The sequence below is a fragment of the Leptodactylus fuscus genome, chromosome 1, assembly GCF_031893055.1.
Source record: "Leptodactylus fuscus isolate aLepFus1 chromosome 1, aLepFus1.hap2, whole genome shotgun sequence".
In the NCBI taxonomy this organism is placed as follows: domain Eukaryota; kingdom Metazoa; phylum Chordata; class Amphibia; order Anura; family Leptodactylidae; genus Leptodactylus; species Leptodactylus fuscus.
In genome coordinates, this window is record NC_134265.1 from 166954787 (window position 1) to 166978841 (window position 24055).

Genomic DNA, 24055 nt, shown 5'->3' on the forward strand with positions numbered 1-24055 from the left:
ACAGATATTGTAGATTGCATACTGAAAATTCATGGGTAAATTTTAGACACAGTTTAATACTAAAGCCAGAATATGTTGCAATTTTTTTCATTTTCTGGCTTAAGCACAGTCCAAAATACATTCTTTGCACAAGTAAAGGTGCATCAATGATAACTCACTGTCAGGATTGGCCATCACTATCAGATTGGTGAGGTCTAACACTGGGGAACCCCACCGTTTCTCTGTTTTCTCACAGTGTACACAGCTGGAAGCAAAATGCTTCATACACTATGCAGTGGCTTGGCTGTGTTGTTGCAGCTCAGCTCCCATTGACTTGAATGGGAACTGAGCTATAATGGAGTATGGAGTGTATGGAGCTGACTCAGGGGCTAGGTGTCAGACCCTGTCAATCTGATATTGATGACCTGTGCTAAGGATAGGCTGATTTATATCAACTCTTCGGCAACCAATTTAACACTTGACTTTTAAAGACAGTCTTAATTTTATTTAATCCATTCTCTTATTCCTTATACATAGTATGTACTATCTGTATGGATTCTGAAACATACCTAATATTTCTTTTATTTCCTTGTGATATTTATTGATAACACTTTATACTGAAAACATGCACTGGAGTTAATACTGTTAACATTCAGACAGTAACAGCCTGTGGTGAAATAAATGGAATTAATAACATTTGCAATAGTAACATATCATAAATGGAGTCAACCATATCCCAAACTCTTGTGTCCTGGATAAAGATTTCAGTACACTATGAAATGAAGCAAACTATTAAAGGTAATGTGTTCAGTTTTGATAAGTTTTGTGTCCATAATAGCCGCTAGAAAGTGCTGTTTTACATAAATGGAAATCAGTTTGCGTATTCCAATACCATTTACATCTGTTTTCACTGTCAACTTCTAAAATTGAATAACTAAAAAATACAGTTCATATAAAAAAAGCTTCTGAAAATTCAGTTTTAGATGTATTTTTTGCAATCTTCTGTTCACCAGAGCTCCTTTTGGTCAGTTTAGATGGAAAAAAAAAAGCAGAGTAGTTGTAACAATATCGCTGTTTCTATTGCCATCACTTTGATCCACATTTATTTATGAGTTATTGATAACTTTTCGTGAAAACTAAGCCCCAGAAGGTTAAAAGTTTGGGAAGTGGACATGGGTTATCAGAAGGGAGCAAACAAATGTCAGTGTGTACGCTGGCATATAAAACACTAGTCTAAATCCATGTAAAATTACTGTACATTTTTAAGTTTTTTGGGCATCATGCAGCTGCTGAAACTGGGAGCGTGCTGTAACTTTAGCTGGAGCTCCCAGAGAGCTCCCTCATTCGCTGTGTACATAGCACAATGAACGCTGTATACATAGCTATGGATGCCGCCATGATGCGGCCGCCCTCTGACCCGGCGGTCATGTGATTCACGTCTATCAAGAGCTGCTGGGTCCTGCAAGACCCAGATCAGCTCTAGTAAGGTGTATAGCAGCGTGCAGGAGGTTGTATTCTTCCTGCAACTGGGGCTAAATGTAGCAGCTCCAGTTACAGGGGAAATCAGTCTCCAATACAAAAAAAAAAAAAAGCAATGGGGGCCACAGGGTGGCTCAGTGGTTAGCACTGCAGCCTTGTAGCACTGGAGTCCTGGTGTTCAAATCCCACCAAGGGCAAAAAAAACATCTGCAAGGAGTTTGTATGTTCTCCCTGTGTTTGCATGGATTTTCATTCCAAAGACATACTGATAGGGAAAAATGTACATTGTGAACTCTATGTGGGGCTCACAATCTACATTTAAAAAAAAAGTGATCAGATGTCCCCAAAGGTCTCTTATGACCTTATGGGGACACAATCTGAAAAAAAAAAAGTTTAGAAACTCTAAAAAAATCTAAATAAAAAAATAAATAAAATAATACACCAGTAAAACGCTGTTATTAAAGGTTATAACCCCACCCCCAATAACACCATGCAAAATAAAAATTACCCTAACGTAGAGGAAAAACTATTTTATAAAGTTGTGTAGTAGCACTTTGTGTTATTAAGTGAAAACTAGACACAATTTCCCTCCTATTTTGTTTATATTTTCTTGGATATAAAAAAAATTAAAACACATGCAAAAATAAAAGCAACGTACAGATGTGTCACCGAAAAAAAGACACAGAAATTAGTTGAATGAGACATATGAGAAAAACGTTAAAAAAAAAATTGTGAAAATATACAGAATATATAGAAAAACTGTATAAAAGCAGATTAATTTAGGTAAAAACACAAAAACAAATACAGGCACGTATAGCGTAAGGGCTCGTTCACATCTGTGTCCTGGCCTCCGTTCTGCAGGTTTCCGTTTCCTGCCCGAAACTGGGCATGAGATGGAAACCTGCAGGCATTTTTCAAACCCATTCATTTGAATGGGTTTGAAAAGTGTGCGGCCGTGATCGCTGGTGAGCGTTTTGTGCGCTCCGTGGCGAAACCGTTTTTTTTTAACCGGACACAGAGTCGGACATGCAGGACTTTTTGTCCGGTTTAAAAAAAAAACGGTTTCACTGCAGAGCACACAAAACGCTCACCGTCACCCATGGCCGGACTCGGCATGACAGGTTTCCGTTTTCTGCACGCAGAAGAGGGAAACCTCATAACGGAGACCCGAACGCTGATGTGAACCCAGCGTAACTTGTACTGTAGGTTCAGTCTCCTATGCCTCAATGGTAAATCTGTAACAAAGCCCCACGTCTACTGCACAGTACCATGTGCCATTTATAAAAATGTCAACTTATCTAATAAAGCTACTTTTGGACCCCCTTTTGCACCAGTGCTCCTGTTCAGTTCCTGGACCCCAACTGACCACTCGTTTAAGGCAACCACCCAAATTTGCATTGAAAAGTGGTGCTTAAATGCACCCATCTAAAGAGAGAGACCCAGTCTGATATGGTAGCATGATGTCTCTTCTCTTTTCAATCTAGCAACTAAATCCTTGTGCCAGGGCTTCTACAATACTGGGGAAACCATTCATTCGACACCTAAACAAATGTCCTGGTTGCTAAAAAATGTCAAAAGGACCACACATTCTCCCCTATTGATTAATGCCCTTCTCACAATATATATTTATGTGTATGTACTACTCACCTTTAGCTTTGTATTAGGCATGACCCATTCATTTATGTCCACTATGGGGAATTTATCAAGCCCTCTAAACCAGAAAACTGGGATGTTATTGTGACACACATATGGTACAAGGACCATAAAAAACTCCTGTTCTGAGCATTGCGTACAACATAGTGCAAATGTGGGTGGATTGGGTTAGGGAGAAGGGTGGGCCATGGATGCCTCGGCCCGATATACTTTAAAACTCGCAATAGTGTTCTAGCATGAATTCTAATGGACATCTACGCCAATTCCTAACTGGTGTAGATATCAATTCTGGTACACAGGCTTTTTCCTAATTTATTTAGAGGCCACATGGCAGCATGGTGGCTCAGTGGTTAGCACTGCAGCTTTGCAGCACTGGAGTCCTGGTTTGAATCTTGCCAAGGACAACATCTGCAAGGAGTTTGTATGTTCTCCCTGTGTTTGCGTGGGTTTCCTCCAGGTACTCTGGTTTCCTCCCACACGTCAAAAGATATACTGATATGGACTGCAGATTGTGACCCCTGTATGGGACAGTGACTGTCAATGTCTGTAAAGTGCTTCAGTATATGATGGTGCTATACAAGTAAGCATAATAAATAAATAATAGAGGCCAGGACTTCTTCATCAACCAAATGTGCCCTTCACTTGACCCAGTATATCACTACCTGCTTGGATTGTTCCTTCAAACAAAATCAAGGCATCCCTACCTAGCTTAACATACAGTAATTAAGATGTTACAATTTTTCAGATAACCCAAAATAGCAAGTGAAACAAACCACATTTGTATGTGCAAAATGATGTTTAATTCTCCCAAGCTACAACTAAACACATCAAATGACAAGAGTTGACTTCTAGAAACAATTCAATAAAGCATATATTAGTCCACTGACATGACAGGTTGTCTGAAGTTCAGCATCTCGGGGGATGGTAATTATCATACGCAGGTAGTGTGATGCACTCTAATTTGTCTCATAGTGTCAATTTAAAGTTATCATCTAATTAGTCTACAAAAGTCATTTGTGCAGGGAGTATGTGGAGTCCGTAAACTATGAAACAGTGAGTAGACAAAAGCATCAATACCTGGGGTGAGACCTTGGAAAACAAATAGGTGATTTCCCTTCTGGACCAATCAACATCGATAATATCCAGCTTCACCGATACTGAGATGGACAGCAGTTGTAAACCTCTGACCTACTTTCAGAGGCTACATTTGGGTATAAAATTGGTATACAAGTTTCACAAAAGATTTATTAAGTTTTACATAGTAAAAGCATTCCTTAAAATCAAAGTGTTCCTAATGGAGGGGCTTGTAGAGATACTGTATATAAATAACCCCCCATGTTTCTTATTATGTTACATTAGGATCACACTAGCGTTTGGGTCTTCATCATTCTGGTCTGCAAGAGGACTCGAAAGACAAAGATCCTGTCTGGTTAAAAAGTGGTTAACTTTGGTTACCCACAGACCCCATAGCCTATAATGGGGTCCACCAGGTTTTCCACCTGTTTTCTACCAGTTCTATTCTGAAACCAAGGGACAGAAAAGTCCTCTTTGCAGGACTTTTCTCTCTGACGATTTTAAGAGGAATCTGAGGTGGAGTCTCCTACAGAGACTCCAATGAATGTGTGAATCCAGCCTTACTTTGCTCCTAAGTACATAAAATTGTCTCTACCAGTCAACAGATTGAGACAGATTGACACTGTGATGGCATACTAGACCCCTGCAACCCTACCAAAGTCATCTCCCTTCCTTCCCCAAGGCAGAGAAGGTGAGAAAGCCGCCTTCCACCCAAGACTGTGTCAACACTGCATAGACAGTCAGTGCAGTTTTGATATTAGTAATTTGCTTTATTTACCATTTTGGCACCAATAAACATGTTTTTTACATGGAAAATCTCTATAATCTGAATATTTTTAGATCAGTTTTGGTTTAATTTCATCATGGCTTCCTTAGGCCTGGTTCACTCTGTGTTCAGTATTCTGTTCGGGGAGTCTGCTTGGGGACCCCCGAATGGAATACCAAATGCATTAAAAAGCAGTTAGCTAAGAAACCACACGGACCCTATAGACTATAATGGGCTCTGTATGGTTTCTGCTCGGTGTATGGGGAGAGAAAAGTGCAGCTTGCAGTTTCATGTTTCATGTCTCATGCAGACACGGAGCGAAATCACATGGACCCCATTATAGTCTATGGGGTCCGTGTGGTTTATAAGCTAAGCACTTTCTAATGCGTATAGATTTCCATTTGGGGGGTCTCCAAGCGAACTCCCTGAACGGAAACCCAAACGTACATGTGAACTGAGCCTTAGCTCCTGTTTTATGTGATACATTTATAAACAGGGTCATTAGATTATGTTTTTATGCTATAAATATTGGTGTCTAATCACTCCTTACCGTGCTTTACTGCAAAAATAAGCACTGCTATGGGAATATCAGTAACAGCAAAGTGATACTCCTTAAAGACAAATAGTCAAGGTACAGACATAACATCTAATCTGACCCATATTGCACATAGAATATTCTAATTGTATTAAATAAATGATAGGAAACTGCATATCTTAGAAGTCCTCGGCTGCAGTTGGTTTGTTTTCGGAAGACTTGTAAATGTCATGATATTTCCAGCACACATTTTCTTGAGTGATTTGAATCCTCATTTTGTTTTTCACCTTAAAGTACAATGAGCGCTGCCAAAATTATATTCTCAAACAGCATCATTCCAGGGTCAGGGCAGCTAAGTACAGAATGTATGGGGGTAACAGGGGTGACTGCACTTCCATGCTTGTATGTCTTTCATATAGTATGTAGGGAAAGCTTCTGTCAATCACTTGAAAAGGAATTGGAGTTATAAAGGAAGACATTTCCCTCCTGTGACAGTCAGTCCTGGCTTTGGCTAAAAAAATTGCTGCAAAATCTGCAACAAAAAATGCAGCTTTTCCGCTGGACTTAGATTTAGGGAAAGTCTATAATAATAATAATAATAATAATAATAATAATAATAATAATAATAAGTCCTCAATTGGTCAGAGCCTCTTAATTATTTCTGGTCCTAATAAAACAGCCCCAATGTTTTCTCTGAAAAACCGTAGCATTTTAGAGTAAAGAAAAATAGTTGTTTGTAATAAGCCATCTGCTCCCTAATCTATGTTACAAGGACAGGATGACTTCTCAGTTTCTGAATTGCACAGAGACAGCAAGAAAAGATGTGAAAAGTGCGAGAAAATTAAATAGGAATTGTATTCATTGTAGAATGTTTCATTATAAAGAGATTAAAGTTTAGTTTTATAAGGCCGAGATCCCACATTGCGAAAAACAAGCATTTTACAGTACTTGCAAAGTGGATGGGATTCTGGCTAATCCCATCCACACATTGCAGAAAAAAAATGTGTCAGAGGAAATGCAGCGTGTCAATGATATCTACAGAAATGCTGGAATTTTACATATAGGTATAATAGAAGCAGAAAGTCCCAGAGGAAAACTTTCTGTGAAACACGCTGTGGAAAAAAAACATGTTGCATTCCCACTGCATTTTTTGGCTGTCTCGCTATGTGGGCCCTTAACCGGTTAAGGACCAGGCCCAGAAGTACATTAAGGACCGGGCCTCTTTTTTCAAAACTGACATGTGTCACTTTAAATGGCAATAACTTTGAGACGCTTTAACTTACACAAGTGATTTTGAAATTGTTTTTTCGTAACACATTATACTTCATGTTAGTGGTAAACACTAATCAATATTTTTGTATTTATTTATAAAAAAAACTAGCAAATTTGATGGAAATTTGGAAAAAATTGCAATTTTCAAAATGTGAAATTCTCTGCTTTTCAGGCAGATAGTCATACCATCCAAATACATGAATAAATATTATCTCCCATATCTCTGCTTTATATCGGCATCATCTTTTGATCGTCTTTTAATTCATTTTGGATGTTACAAGGCTTACAAGTGTAACAGCAATTTTCCAGATTTACAAGAAAATTCCTCAAACTAATTTTTTAGGGAACACTTCAGTTCTGAAAGGAATTATAAAGGCCTATATAATAGAAACCCCCATAAATCACCCCATTTTCAAAACTACACCCCTCAAATTATTCAAAACAGCATTTGGGATGTTTGTTAACCCTTTAAGCATTTCATAAGAATAAAAATAATATGGAGGTCAAATTTAGACATTTCATTTTTTTTCACTAATACATTCATTTAGACCTAAAATTAACACATTCACAAAGGGTTAAAGGAGAAAATGCATCTCACATTTTGTTATGCAATTTCTCCCGTGCACAGAAATACCCCACATGTGGGTGTAAACTGATTTTTGGGCACACGGCAGTGCATGGAAGGGAAGGAACGACACTGGGTGTTTGAACAGCATATTTTGCTGGAATAATTTTCAGGCACCATGTCACATTTGCAGAGCCCTTAGCGTACCAAAACAATGGAAACCCCCCAAAAGTGACCCCATTTTAGAATCTACACCCCTCACGGAATTCATCAAGGGGTATAGTGAGCATTTAGACCGTACAGTTGTTTCACAGATTTTACTAACATTGGAATGTGTAAAAGAAAAATTACTAAAATGTCACTTTATCCCCAAAGTTTTCATTTTCACAAGGGGTTAAAGGAGTAAAAGCCCCCCAAAGTTTGTTAAACAATTTATCCTGAACACGGCAATACCCCATATGTGGCCATATTCTGCTGTATGGGAACATGGCGGGGCTCAGAATGGAAGGAGCGCTATTTTGCTTTTGGATGGCAGATTTTGCTGGAATAATTTTTGGGTGCCATGTCGCATTTGCAGAGTCCCTACAGTACCAATACAGTGGAAACCCCCTAAAAGTGACCCCATTTTGGAAACTACACCCCCCACAAAACATATCAAAGGGTATAGTGAGCATTTTGACCCTACAGCTGTTTCACAGATTTTATTAACATTGGGACATGAAAATGAAAATTTACTTTTTTTCCAACAAACTGTCAATTTAGCCCCAAATTTTTCATTTTCACAAGAGGATAAAGGAAAAAAAGCTCCCTAAAGTTCGTTACACAATTTCTCCTGAACACAGAAATGCCCCATATGTGGTAATAATCTACTGTATGGGAACATGGCGGGGCTCAGAATGGAAAGAGCGCTATTTGGCTTTTGAAGGGCAGATTCTGCTGGAATATTTTTCAGGTGCCATGTCGCATTTGCAGAGCCCCTAAAGTACCAATACAGTGGAAACCCCCTATAAGTGACCCCATTTTGGAAACTACACCCCTCATAGAATTTATCTAGGGGTTTGGTGAGCATTTTGGCCTCACAGCTGATTCACAGATTTTATTAACAATGGGACGTAAAAATGAAAATTTACTTTTTTTCCAACAAACTGTCAATTTAGCCCCAAATTTTTCATTTTCACAAGAGGATAAAGGAAAAAAAGCTCCCTAAAGTTCGTTACACAATTTCTCCTGAACACAGAAATGCCCCATATGTGGTAATAATCTACTGTATGGGAACATGGCGGGGCTCAGAATGGAAAGAGCGCTATTTGGCTTTTGAAGGGCAGATTCTGCTGGAATATTTTTCAGGTGCCATGTCGCATTTGCAGAGCCCCTAGTGTACCAATAAAGTGGAAACCCCCTAAAAGTGACCCCATTTTGGAAACTACACCCCTCATAGAATTTATCTAGGGGTTTGGTGAGCATTTTGGCCTCACAGCTGATTCACAGATTTTATTAACAATGGGACGTAAAAATGAAAAATTACTTTTTTTTCCAATTAATCGTCCATTTAGCGCCATATTTTTAATTTTGCAAGTAGCTGAAGAATTAAAAGCCCCCCAGAGTTTGTTACACAATTTCTTCTTAACACGGCAATACCCCATATGTGGCCATAATCTGCTGTATGGGTATACGGTGGGGCTCAGAATGGAAAGAGCGTTATTTGGCTTTTAGAAAGCAGATGTGGCTGGAATAGTTCTCAGGTGCCATGTCGCATTAGCTGAGCCCCTAAAGTATCAATACAATGGAAACCCCCCATTGTGACCCCATTTTAGAAACTACACAGGTGACAGTAAACTGGAATTCACCAAGAAGTGACCCCATTTTGTAGGGACAATTTTAGGGCCTCTGCAAATGTGATGTGGTGTCCAAAAACAAAGAATATAAATCTGCACTCCAAAAGCACATATCGCTCCTTCACATCTGCGCCCTGCTGGGTACCCAAATAGCGGTGTATGCCCACATGTATGACACTGGTGTACCCCGGATAACGTACTTAATGCCATATGTGGGTATAAATGGCTGTTTGGGCACAGCCGGGCACAGAAGGGAAGGAGCGCTTTTGGTTTTTGGAGCATAGTTTGGTTTTTGGACGTCATGCCACTTTTGCAAAGCCCCTGAATTGCCAATAAAGTGGAATCCGCAGACATGTCACCCCATTTTGGACACTAGCCCACTCATGGGATTTATCAAGTGGTGTAGCGAGCATTTTTAACCCCTTAGTGTTGCATTTATTTAGTTTCCAGAAATGAAATCACAGCTGATAATGAGAAGTTAAAAATGAAAAATTTCCAGAGATTCGCCATTTTAGTGCCCGATATGTTGTGCCCAACTTATGTCAGCAGAGACACTCCAAAAACTGGTAAGCGGGTATCCTGGGCACAACAGCTTTTAGAGCGTTCATCTCTGATACAAGGCGGGCACAACATATTACACACTGAAATGACGTATTCCTGGAAAAATGGTCATTTTCACCTTTCACAATCAGCTTCGTATTCATTTATGGATAATAAGTTATAGCAACACTTGGGGGTTAAAAATGCTCTCTGTACCCCTGGAGAAATCCTTCAGGGGTGTAGTTTCCAAAATAAGGTCTCATATCAGGGGATTCCACTTTACTGGCGTTTCAGATCTACAAAAGTGTCATGGCATCCAAAAACCAAACCGTCTGTGCTCCAAAAACCCAATAACCCTTCTTCCCTTTTGCGTCCAGCTGTGCCCTAATATCAGTTTATACTCACATATGACATTACGTCCGATATAACGGGTACACCAGTGTCATACATGTGTCATAAACTGCAGTTTGGGCGCACAGCAGGGCGCAGAAGCGAAGGAGCGCGATGCGGCTTTTGGAGTACAGATTTTGATGTTTGGTATCTGGACGCCATGTCATGTTTGTAGAGCCTGTAAGGTACCAGAAAAGTGGATTCCCCAAAGGAGTGACCCCATTTTGAAAACTGCACCCCTCAAAGAATTTATTAGGGGGTGTAGTGAGTATTAGTATCCGGACGTGACTGCACAGCGGATGGCGAAGAGGGAATATATAAGCGGTGCGGAGAACATTGCAGACACCAAATTCCCTACTATGTCCCAGTAGCTCCTATGATTGGGGGAGTCACTCTGGGGGTCACTTCTGGTGTTTTTTCGCTCATAAGCTGTAAATCTGGGGTGTCCCCTGATATTCGCTCGCACAGCTTATATATTCCCTACCTGCCGCAGCCAGTTGTGTTCTAATAATTTGGCGATTTTTGGGGGGTTTTGCCTTGACATTGCTAGATGCTATATTTTCTTTATTTTTCTGGTGACATGGCCATATAAGGGCTTGTTGTTTGCAGGATGAGATGCATTTTGTAATGGCACCATCTTTGGGTGCCTACAACTTACTGATTACATTTTATTAACTCTTTCTTGCTGGATTAAAAAAAAAAAAAAAATCAATCCTGCATTGAGTTTTACATTTTAAATTTTTCGTCATGCAGCGTACAGCATAAGTAACATGTGTCCTTTATTCTGCGGGTCGGTACGGTTACGGCGATACCTCATTTATGTTATTTTTTTATGCGATACTAAGTCTGCAGAACAAAAACACATTTGGGGACATAAATCAGTGATTTTTGCATCGCCATCTTCTGAGAGGCGTAACATTTTTATTTTTCGGTTGACAGTGTTGGTTGAGGGCTTATTTTTTGCGGGAAAATGTGCGCTTTTTATTGGCACTGTTGTGGGGTGAATATGACTTTTTGATCACTTTTTATAGCATATTTTGTAGGATGAGATGGCAAAAAATCATTATTTCCGGCGAGTTTTTTCCGTTTTTTTTTTCCGAAGTTCACCGTGTACATTAAATATTATTTCAGTTTTATTGTACAGGTTGTTACGGACGCGGCGGTACCAAATATGCATTGCTTTTTTTAATTTTTAGTGCTTTTTTTTATATAATTCATTTTGTATAGAAAAAAGGGATTTTTGGACTTTAGAACTTTATTACTTTTTTCATACACTTTATTTTTTTTTTTTTAACTTTTTTTTAACTTTTTCATCTGTCCCTTTAGGACACTTGAATCAGTTGATGCTTTGATGAAAGCATCAGCTGATTCTACACAGTAGCAGACAGGACACGAGCAGGACATGAGCCTGCTCGTGTCCTGTAAGCTGCAGAGGAAGTGAGACACATCGCTCACTTCCTCCACCGCCTGGCAGGATCACCAGGTATGTGGGGCTCCGGTAGTCTGGGGTCACTGGCCAGACCCCAGACTACCTTCTACTGACATCGGCACCCCCCGATCTCGCCGCGGGGGGTGCCGATCTGGTTAACCTGTCGGCGGATCCCTTTCGATCGCGCCGCGATGTTTGACGGCGCGATCGAAAGGGTTAACACGTCCAGTCGGACTCAGTTCCGACTGGACGTTATGGAGGAAGGGGTTAGGTGTTAGTAACACCTAACCCCTGTCCCCCCCGCACCCCTCCCCCCGCCAGAAAGGTACCTAAAGGCCGGACGTATTTCGGCAATAGTCCGGTCTTTAGGTACCAGCACATGAGGCCGTAAATTTACGTACGGCGGTCCTCATGTGGTTAACTTAAAACTGGCATTTGTTTTTTTTTTTGTTTTGTTTTTTTGTTTTTTTTTAATGTAGATTGAGAGCCCCACATGGGGCTCACAATGTACATTTTTCCCTATCAGTTTGTTTTTGGAGTATGGGATGGAAATCCACACAAACACAGGGAGAACATACAAACTCCTTGCAGATGGTTTTTAAGCCCTTGGCAGGATTCAAACCAAGGACTCCAGCACTGCAAGGCTGCAGTGCTAACCACTACGGCCCCTTAAAACTTGCTAATTGTTTCATTCTGCGCCGGGTGGAGGCTAGGAATATTTCTATATATGTAACTGGAGACCTTATTCACATGTCCACATTTCAGGACATGCGCTCTCTGGTTGATCAATTTTTCAAATCTATTAAAAAAACGGTTCATTTTTCCCATTTCCTACACTTTTTTAGTCTCTGGTTCCATTACAAAAACAGATAGCACTAGATGACCAGGTCTGTGGTCTGCAGCATGGACCAAAATTGAGCATGTCATTAAAATCAATGGGAGCTCCTGCAGTCCGTGTTAACATTTTTGCAGAATGTGGATGTGTAAATCAGGCCTTACATTGGTATATGCATATGTATAATCTATATATACTTTACAATAGATGTAACACAGCTGTGACTCCTTAATGCATGAATGTAGTAGGTGCAGTCAAATATGTCTATGTACATTGAGAGTGACTAGGATTGTCTCACCATGATTTGTTATTAGCAAGTACTAACATACTGCCTGTAGGAAGAACAAATACTAGTGACTGCATGTACAGGATATTTTCATGTAATAGCAATAAATTCTGATACAGTGTAGCATGCTATGCAAATATCAAGTGTTTCCTGTATCAGAATCATATACCAAGCACAAGCAGCAACTCTCATGTTGTCTAATTAAAACATGAAGAGAATGGAGCTGGATATACGTACTGAGGAAATTGACAAAAGCCAATGCAAGAGGGATATACAAATGGAAGTATTGCATACATTATTTATGTAGAAAAGTCAATCTTCGCCATGTTTTTCCTTCAAAGCCACTGAAGGCCAGTAAAATAACATTTGTACAATTTTCCTTTTTTTCTATGTGTAATGTATGCAATTCCTTCTCTTCTAGGAAACACAAATTGTGCAAAGCAGAGGATTTATCTTTGTCTAGATATACTGATGGTCTGAGCCATGCTGTCACCAACAATTCATTAATACCAGAAAGTATTTCAGAACAGTAATAGAACAGAACAGTAACAATAAACTGTTCCCTTAATAATCTAGTAGGGATTTTTAGTTTTTTTTTTTGCTTTTCTGTATTTATGTATCACTAAATGGTTAATTATATATTACACAAATCCAATTTCATTTAGCTTACATGGTTAATTGCCATGGTGTGTGATGGTAAAAGGGAATATAATTATTCTATTACTCACATAGATGTATGGCTATAACACATTTGTGTTGTTTAGTCCATTTGTCTGTTCCATCATAGGAGAAGAAGAATGCACTACACGCTAATCTGTCTAATGACTGAGAACAATGGCTCCTGATGGACCCCATTGACTGTAATCGGGTCTGTGGGGCATCCATTACTTTCTTTCATTTGGCCGGATGAAAAAGTCCTACAAACAGAACTATTTTCACCCATGGTCTTTGATGGACCCTGGAACTGAGGCTCTAAATGGAACCTATAATGCAAATGTGAACATGGCCTAAAGGATATATTTTCTAAATGGGGTTGCCTTTTCTGGTGAATTGACATACAGCAGAATAAGGATTGCAGACATCCAGAAAAAAAGCCATACTAATGGATGATTTTCATATGCAGAAATGTTTGCGATATTAGGGTATAGTATGCCCTGAACAGTTGGCAATGAAAGTTTTCTTTGTTATGTGTCATGGATAGGGATTGATTTTAATGGTCATTAGAGATGAGCGAACACTGTTCAATTGAATAGATATTCGATCGAATATCAGGCCGTTCGAGGTATTCAATTCCAATTGAGTACCATGAGGCAAACGCACTAAAAATTTATATCCCCTCCCACCTTCCCGGGCGCTTTTTTTGCACCAATAACTGCGCAGGGGAGGTGGGACAGAAACTACGACAACCGAGGCATTGAAAAAAAATCGGAAAAAGTAATTGGCTGGCTAAATCGGGTGACCTCCAATTTATACGAATGGTGGATTTAACATTCGGTTAATTTGAGACTGTCAACTATGTGACTGTGAGACAGGGATAGATGTACTGGCAGGGTTAGCTAGAGATTACCTTTATTTAGGGGGGAATGTCACTCACACAACTCTTTGGGGCTCTATCTGGTCAGGATCCCTGTCAGCTTGCGATATGCACGAGCTGACTTTTTCCCATAGGAATGCATTGGCCAGCGTTGATTGGCCGAATGCCATACAGAAGTACAGCATTCGGCCAATCAACTCTAGTTCTGCTGGATGCTCGTTTGTGAGGAGGCGGAGTCTACGATCGGACCAGAATGGAGACTGCTGAGGACCGATCTTAGACTCTTAGATTTTTGCTTATTTGAAGATTTGAGTAATAAACATTCAACATTAACATTTGGAAATACATAGATCTTACAATCATACGTATGTAGAAAAGTTATTTCCCCTTCACCCATATGATTATACACTGTCTACCAAAAAGTATTTGGACTCCTGTGGTAGAATAGAAAAACAACATTTATTCATATACAATAGTTGGTAGAACCCAGCAGATGCTTCCTTATGGATGGTATTGATCGATGCAATACTCCCGGATGCCTGGTGAAACTCCTGATGTATGTGAGCCATTGGTTGGGTGTGGTTTCTCTGGCCAGCACTAGTCGGTCTTTATCTCCCAGTTTACCTTCCACTTCGTAATCACATAGGCCACTGTCAATTTTGGGGAATTCAATTGGCTTGCTATGTCCCTAAAGGATCGACCATTTCTGTGGTATCTGACAATTACCCCTTTCTCAAAATCGGACAACTTTGCACTTTGTGGCATCTTGCATGCGACTAATGCCAATGCTGTTTCCTATTTATCGGTAGAAGGAGTGACGTACATCACGACCACAGATATCTTCATATACATGGGTGTCCAAATACTTATTGGTAGACAATGTACATCATTATACATCTATGATAACAGCGAACATCTAATGTGTACAGCAACATCCTGAATTTCCCATTTCAGCAGACGATAAGATAGAGATGTATGAAGCTGTTGGATTTCAACAGGCCTAATCTTTCTGTCCATATAGGAAATAAGCCCCTGCACAAGTTGTTTTCTCCCCAGTCAGAACATATGCATGGCTGGTCAAGCCTCTGTATGGGAAGGGGGGGGGGCAGGAGGAATAGTTGTCAGCTATCTACAATGCATGGACTACTTCCCTGTGCCATATGCAAAAAGACCAAGATGTTATCTAGTAGGTCTACGCCACTGACCTAATACATTCACCTTGACCTTTAATTGTCTTTGCTGATAAGTCCATGAATTCTGCAACTGCACTAATAATAATAAGCTCAAAGTCTTCCGAAGTGTGTATCTGTAGAATTCGTTGTTAGTTTTGGTATTCGTCATACACAATGAATTATTAATTTGCAAATCTAAAATGCAATAAAATAAACTTGTTACTACCACTGCTGGAACAAGCGGCAATACATTAGTAATGTGTGACTTAGGTATTAATGGTCACCTATTACACAAAGCATGTATTTTCTGTCTCTCTTTGTTTGCTTCATGTAAGTAAAGACATTTCATGATTTATGTGAATGATTTCATGTAATACAATACAATATAATTAGAGATAATTATGTATCAAGAACCTAGTCCGTGTAGTTAAATGCCTAAAGGGACACTAAATCTACAGTCTATTTCCTCCCAATGTATTTTATGTATTCATACACTATGTTCTCTATAAACAGCCATTCCCAGCAAGGCACATGCTGACTACAGAGGTCTACAGTGGGAGCGATGCTTGCTACAATATTTTATGTATCTCCAAGCTACGTCTACTGTAGTATGAACTGTTCTTCCATATTTTTTAATGTTATGAACTGTAGACTTTAGGATTAGAGAATTATTGTAATCAGAGATTATACTGACTATCGGCACAACCATTATGAAATTAAGCATGGCGACTGTGCTCCATACACTACACCAATTAACTTCATTACCATATTTGTATTATTGTTTTATCTTTGATTGTAACAAATAATTCAGCCAATGGTAAGGCTAACATTTTATTCTGCTATCTGGCAACTCCTTGTAAAGAAATTTTGTCACTGTCATCCTGATCACTGTATTCAAGATGCTGAAACGACTCTGTGGTCATGTGATTGATACAAGGCAGCTGGAGGAGCTGCTGGATCTTTACAGACTCACATCAGTGCTACAGTTTAGCTCAAAAGCTTGCATTCCCTTTCTAGCTGGGGCTAATATATCAGCAGGGTTGGCATTAGGGAGGGCAAACTGGGTAAATGCCCTGGGTCACACTACTATAGGATAACCATTAGTCATGTGTTCTTTGTCCTTTGTTTTAATGGTTAGGCGGTTGAGTATTCGCACTCCTGCTCACTTTGAAGTGTATGGAACCGTCAGAGATAGCATCTAGATACCTTTGTTGGTCCATAGCCATTTGTACTTGCTCAAATGACAATTAAAATAGGAGAGCACAAGACTCTTTTTTTGTGATTGATGGTCCCAAAGGTGGCACTCCGACTGAGCAAACACATATCACCTATTCTGTGGACTGGTAATCAGCTATGATTATAGGAAACCCCTTCAGTGTATGAATAAAAAACAAAAGAGACACCGAGCACACTATATAGTGTAGAATGTCTGATAAATTTTGGTGGAAATAACCAGAAGATTTAAAAGGACCAAATGGCCTCTCACCTGATGAGGTTGTGACAATCACTCACAACTACGTTTGGGGTTTACCGTCAGGTGGAGGAGGCAGCACGTCTGATGGACACCGGCCAAGGCCAGGGAAGATAGAGTTTTCAATTAAATGGAAAGACGGCGCTCTCAGGTCACAACAGGATTTTATTCAAAAAGACAATGATGCACAACGCTAAAAAATCGCCGCGTTTCGGGCACACCTGCCCTTTCTCAAGTGCGTAACTTCACACAAAGCTCGGTCAGTCTGGAAGATGTATACAAATTGTATGCCCTACAATCTTTTTTTTCCCCTGACGAAGCCACGGTAGTGGCGAAACGCGCGTCAGGGCGCGTTCACTACATGAAGGTCCACCCATAGGTAATTTACCACTTGGTATCATGTTATTTCACAGAATATTTGCACTTTAAAAAACTATATGTTATATATGCACTTTAGAAACCATGGATGTTTCACATATCCTTATATATATGTAATGTAAGTGTCATTTATTCATCATCAACCATTAGTATTCCATCTTGGGCCTTCATTGTTCTGTTTGGTTGTATCACCCCATTCATTATTTCTGTTTTATATATGTTTTAAAATGTATTTAAATAAAGCTTTATATATTTTCTGCTAAACATTTTCTGTGGCAGTGCGCTTTTTTAGCATAGTGTTCTATTTATATTGCTTTGCCAATTTTTTGCCCTATATTTAGTTGTGTATATTTCTTTTACAAGGTTGCAATGAGCAGCTGGAAAATGAAAATCACTGCAGACTGGCCGGGGAGCCTTTACAAGACTCCTGGCTGTCATGCCAACATGACGTCGGCCCTGGAGCATGTTCCAGGCGCCGGTGATCACCGGCAAAATGATGGTGCCTCGGTCAGCTTTGACCGAGGCACTGGAGGGGTTAATGCCTCCGATCTGTGCGAGCACTGAACAGGGGCATCAGCGCTGGGTGTCTACTGTGTAAAACTGTGACACCCGGCAGCTATGGTGGCCGCCATAGCTAAACACCCGACGGCCGCCGTAGTATTACGGTGGATGTCGGGAAGGGGTTAATTTTGCCCAGGGCCACACTTTATCTAAAAGCAGCCCTGCATGATAGCCATAGATACATAGCAACAAAAAAGGAAATGTAGAGGGTTCTTAGGGGGCCTTTTACATCTCCGAACATAGAAACGTCTCTAATAATCCCTTTCATTTTTGTTGTACAATACTATTGGATGTACACAATAGAATGAGCAATGTACAAGAACAATTGAGTTTTATACCTTCATATATTTGTTACTTGGTGGTAAATGTGATTTTATGCTCACATCATTTTGTAGTCGTGAAATAATAACTTGAAATATGAAGAAGACTGTAGGTTAATTCTTAATACGACAGTAACAATGCAGACAGACAGGACAAAGTCATGCATTTGTTCTATTAAGGGATTTTATACCTTCCATTATAATTAATTGTACTTGGTATACAAAAGGTAAAAGTTTCCCTTTAAGCAGTTCTATGGTGTGAGATTAATTTAAAAGCTGTAATATGTGTTAATGCAATGAATAAATTAGAGAATTATGGAGGATGTTCTGTAATAGAAAAGGGGATTTCATTTAGAAAACAAATAGCCATTTTAAGGTTTTCAGGTTAATGTGGAAAATGAGTGTTATGTTTTAGGAAACTGAACGTGGACATGACAAGACAGTAGAAAGGACTTAATCTTGCTCAGGCTGTCTCTGTGTGTTGTCCTGCAGGACATTTCATTCTGTAATTCTCTAGCCTAAGTCCTAATTTGTCCACATTTAGCTTCCATTCTTTCTCTATGGCTTTCACAGAGACATAATGCATTTTTATTTCTTTTCCATGTTTTACAAGTACCATTACAAGTTTAGCTATTAAGAACAACAGTTCAATGTAGCATGCAGTGTTCACTTCATTTAACATCCCTAGTGTGAAAGCTACAAAAACACAATGTACAGAATGTTGGTCAGTGTGAAAATCTTAGAAGAATGAATGTCTGGAATACCAATTTTTTGGAATGCATGTTTGCTGTTGGTTGTGCTATAGTATGTAGAAAAATAGGAAGGAGAAGGAAAGAGATTGGTAAAGGTGAATGGTTTGGTTAGATATTAGAAATGCAAATAGATAGATAGAAGATAGATTAGATAGGAGATAGATGGATAGATAGACAGATAGATATGATAGATAGATAGATAGATAGATAGATAGATAGATAGATAGATAGATAGATAGACAGATAGATAGATAGCGGGACATGCCATCGGTGCAGCCCATGCAGCTACACAAGGCCCCAGCAGATTAGGGGGCTCAATCACCTTAGCAGTACTTTTCTACTGTCCATTAAACTGCAGGTAAATGTCTATACTAATGGCTATGTAGGATTGTTAGAGAAATGTAAATGGTGTTTTTTATGTTGAATTATTGCAAACAAGGGGATCTAAATTGTCTGTGTCCACCCATAAAGGTTAGTTTTTTTTTTTAAATTTAAATTAGCCATTATATATTATTTGATACTAGCCAGTGGGGATGTCACACTCACACAAACTCCTCCTCACTAGAGATGGATCTCTCACGTAGTAATCCTCCTGACGTTAGGCCCCCCAGATAGGAAACACCTGGCCCACCTTACTGGCCCACCTTACTGGTGGATAGATGATATATTAGCCATTATATATTATTTATACTAACCAGTGGGAATGTCACACTCACACAAACTCCTTCTCACTGCAGATGGATCCTTCATTAGTAATCCTCCTGAGATGTGGCCCCCCAGATAAGAAACACGTATCACTTTTTCTGTGGATAGACAATATATTAGCCATTATATATTGTTTTACTAACCAGTGGGAACGTCAAACTCACACAAATTCCTCCTCACTGCAGACGGATCCTTCATCTAGTAGTCCTCCTGACATGTGCCCCCCCAGATAGGAAACAAGTATCACCTTTTCTGTGGATAGATGATTAATGTCCATTATGGGAAAAAACACTTTCATATTGTAAGACATCGGTAACATATTGTTGTCATATTACCATCTATTATCTATTATTTTATTATTTACTTATTGCTACTTTAACAAGAAGTAGAAATTCAAGGATAAACATGCTGGGTTTTAGTTAATTGAAATAACGTACCCTTGTGTCTTCAGCAGAATACAATGACTCTTTTTACAACAACCTATTTACTGATAGAGACTGGTATTTATTAACACCATTATTCTGATTACTTATGATTCTTCATACTTGTACAGGTAGAAATATTAAAAATAACATTATATTAGGTAAATAGTTTTGAATACATAGTGAATAGAGATGAGCGGGTAGTGTTCGATCGAATAGGTGTTCGATCGAATACTACGGTATTCAAAATACTCGTACTCGATCGAACACTACTAGCTGTTCGAAGTTTAAGGTTCAATGCAGAACCAGCGTTGATTGGCAGAATGCTATACATTGCCAATCAACGCTGGTTCTTCTCTTACCTTTAGAAGTCTTCTCCCGGCGCAGTGTCCCCGCGGCGTCTTCCGGCTGGAATTCACTCTGCCTAGGCATCCGGCCTAGGCAGAGCCGACTGCGCATGCAAGGGCATGCCCGCGCATGCGCAGTCGGCTCTACCTAGGCCCCGATGCCTAGGCAGAGTGAATTCTAGCTGGAAGACGCCGCGTGGGCGCTGCACCAGGAGAAGACTTCAAGGGGAATCCAGCCCGACCATCACTCGTGGACTTGGTAAGTATAATTTCATCGAATTTTGCGTACCCCTGAAACGAGCATTTCCCCCCATAGACTATAATGGGGTTTGAAATCCGTTCGAACAGCCGAACAGTGTCCGGCTGTTTGAATCGGATTTCGAACCTCAGACATTTTAGTGTTCGCTCATCTCTAATATTGAACTCATTGTGCACTTCCTGGCCCATGTAACATGGTGCCCTCAGTCATTTAATACAGATTGAATTTGTCTATAGTAGACAAAGGTTCTTTATGACCGTTTTACCAGTTTGTCACACTCAAATCTTATATGGAACATGTATTTTAATTATAATTTTACTTTATTTCAACTGGATCAGCTTTACCAAACTTTGCATATCAATGCAGACAAGTAAAAAACAAAACAAAAAACTTTTAACTACATCTTTAAAAAAGTCTCTTTCCCCAATTATTAGACCCATACTATCTCCTTCCTGCAGTGTTTACTTACTCTGAAATCTCAGCAAAATTGACGCAGCATAGATTCACATAAGGATCAGATAAATCTTCAAATCAAGGAATGTTGCAGGGCAGCCATGTTCAAATGGGCACAAGTTTCTGAGGCTTGACCTGTCCTCCATACAATACCAGGAGCACAAATGATGCAGTAGTACTCCGAGAGAAGAGTTTATTCACCCAGTATACAGGAATGGTTCGGTTCCTCTAGGAAATTGAAGATGAATCCATGGAGAGATATGAATGTTCTATATGCTGAGTGAGTAAAAACTTTCCTTGGATTTGCAGTCTGCAAGAATCTATAAAGAGGTAAGGGGAAAGTCATTGAGAATATAGCAGGGATATCCACAAAGTCATGGTGCTGCAGCTAATAGTAAGTTTTCTCTCTCACCCAGGCTCTTTATTTACATGAATACTGCTCAGTAGTGCTGTATAATGTCTTTCTCACAACTTCTGAATGAGTGAGAAATAGGGAGCAGTATCCCCTGTTTTCTCAATGTTTTCTTTTGAAAACATAATAGCAGCTATTCTCCATCCACTAACTAAGGGAAAATGGGTAATTAGTGCTGAGTCTTCATAGGGAAAAACCTGGGAATATTTGGAAATATGGAGCAATTCCACCATCTGCAATGTAATACTCTTGACTTCTACCTCTTTGTGCTTTGATAGATGGTTAATTCAGATGATTTTCTTTGATAAGAAAACCTGCGTCTAGTTTAATGAACCAGGAATTTCTCAGAAACCTTTGCTAAGGAAGACTATTGTGACCCAGAATGAGCAATGGTCTACTGATTGGCAAAAGCAAATTAAACAGGAGACTGTAGTTGATGGTCCCTCTGAGTAATTCTCACATTCACACAAAAGCCATACAATTAATTGGAGTAGCTCTTCCTAAAACAAAATTACACAGAACACCAAATTGTCATGGTCTTGACCTGTACCTCATTGTGCAATGACACACTGCATCTTCACATTTTGCTTCGACGTTCATTACATGTAATGGGTTTTCCAGAAAACTGTGACTTTCCAACTTGTCACTGACATCTGGAGAATTGCTTAAATTGGCTCCAGTATTTATAATTCACTAAATCAATTCTAGTTTTAGAGAAAAGCCTAGCAAAACATATGGCTATCTGAAGCCGTCATAAAGAGTGAAAAGTAGAAACTAAATATAAAATATCAGCAATTCCAACATGCTTGAATATCTAGCCAGTAGCTTGTTACTGAACCGCTTGCACAGAAGGATATAATAATTGACTAGCAGTGATTAAAGTTCTATTATTTATTGATGGTGGATGATGAAGTGACTCATTGCTTTACTTATTAGTCTACTGCATTGTGGATCCCTCTACAAATTCAGATCCTGTTGAGTTAGGTAATATCCCCTATTCTCTTACTTACATATATTCTTTACACTATATATATATATATATATATATATATATATATATATATATATATAATATATATATATATATATATATATATATATATATATATATATATATCGCCAGTTATTAAGTTGGAGTTTCCTTTGAACGTACAGTATCTCTTGCCAGAAAAGAAGTAGAATTTTGTCTCCTAGTAAAAAGGAATCTATAGTGATGTATGGAGAATACTGCCAATCTGAGGTTCTTGTTAATGGAAAATGTTGTAAGTGCTGTGATCTCCATACATGATGGTGATGTTGATCAGTGTACTGAGCTGACTGTATTGGTGTACCCGGTATAAAAAAAAAGACTGCAAATGATGGGAATGGTAGCCAAGAGCTAACAACACTAAGATAATCTATGCAGTTCTGAACCTAAGAAAGTTAATAATATTCATTATAATATAATATGATATAATATAAAAAGTATATGCAGTACAATCTGTTAGTAGCATGTTACAGAATGGGACAAATTAGTGGTTTGATATATAGTTTTATGGGGAAAAATACATTATAATTAGTATTTTATTCATTTGAGTCATTGCCCTGTCTTTATTGAGAAGTCAAGGAGGCGGTCCTACTCAATAATTGACAGCAAGCTCTGTATACACACTCATACATGGAGGACTGTCCATCACAGAGTAGGACCACATCCATACAGTAGTTATACAGCATACAAAGATCAATTATTAAAATACAAATTATACTGAATCTATTACCATAAAACTATACATCAATATGTTCAGTCCCAGCTATTTTTTAACGTGCTACTTACAGATCGAACTACATTTTCCAATTGACTGGTTCCCTTTAAGTTGGCAAATGTACATATAATTCTGACTCAAATAATTTTTGACTACTATCTAATCTTCAGTTTTGGAAGCATTTCTAGTATTTAGCTTTGTTCCTTAGAGTACTGCTATGATCAATGAATCCACTTTAGTTTTATTGTCAAATATAAGTCTAAAAACAAAACTTATCCCTATTATCCTTGCACCATGTTTTACACTACTGTTTATTTTAAATTGCCAGTTGTGCATGAACAAACTCCCATAAATACACTACTTGGTACATGTAGTGTGGTTACCAAAAGAATAGAAGTTAATCCACACACATACTTAGCTCAATAGACATCCTCATTCTGGTTCTGATAATACTGTAAGTAGAAAAGCGAAATTTTCCACTATTGAGGAACCTCTGGCGCAGATGTGAATGTAGCCTAAAACAGTAACATATCATTACTTTAAGAGGACCTTTCACTCCTCTCCCACGTCCAACCTTTTTCCATCATTTAAAAGGTGCTGCTCTGCTGATTCTGGCACAGTTGGAATTTTTTCTTTAGCCCCCACCATTCCCAAGCAATAAGTGCTGTTTTGTTGCCTCATGTGCTATTTAGGCTCTCTAGTGTCAACTGGGTGGTGTCAAACAAGAATAGGCAAGGGGGCGTGATTCAGAGCTCCGACACTGTCATCTCTAATTTGAGCTGTGACTCACTCACTCTTGCCTGCTCCTGCCTGACACTACAGAGCCTAAGTAGCATATCAGTACTAGTAGCATGGGTCGCTCTGAAATGGTGGGGGCTAGAGAAAATAA

General features: G+C 39.1%; 1 protein-coding gene across 5 annotated transcripts in view; it reads left to right on the forward strand.

The window, feature by feature from the left end:
* Positions 1 to 24055, forward strand: part of LINGO2 (leucine rich repeat and Ig domain containing 2) — a 1202771-nt gene that overhangs the window by 1127090 nt on the left and 51626 nt on the right. The window lies entirely within an intron of this gene.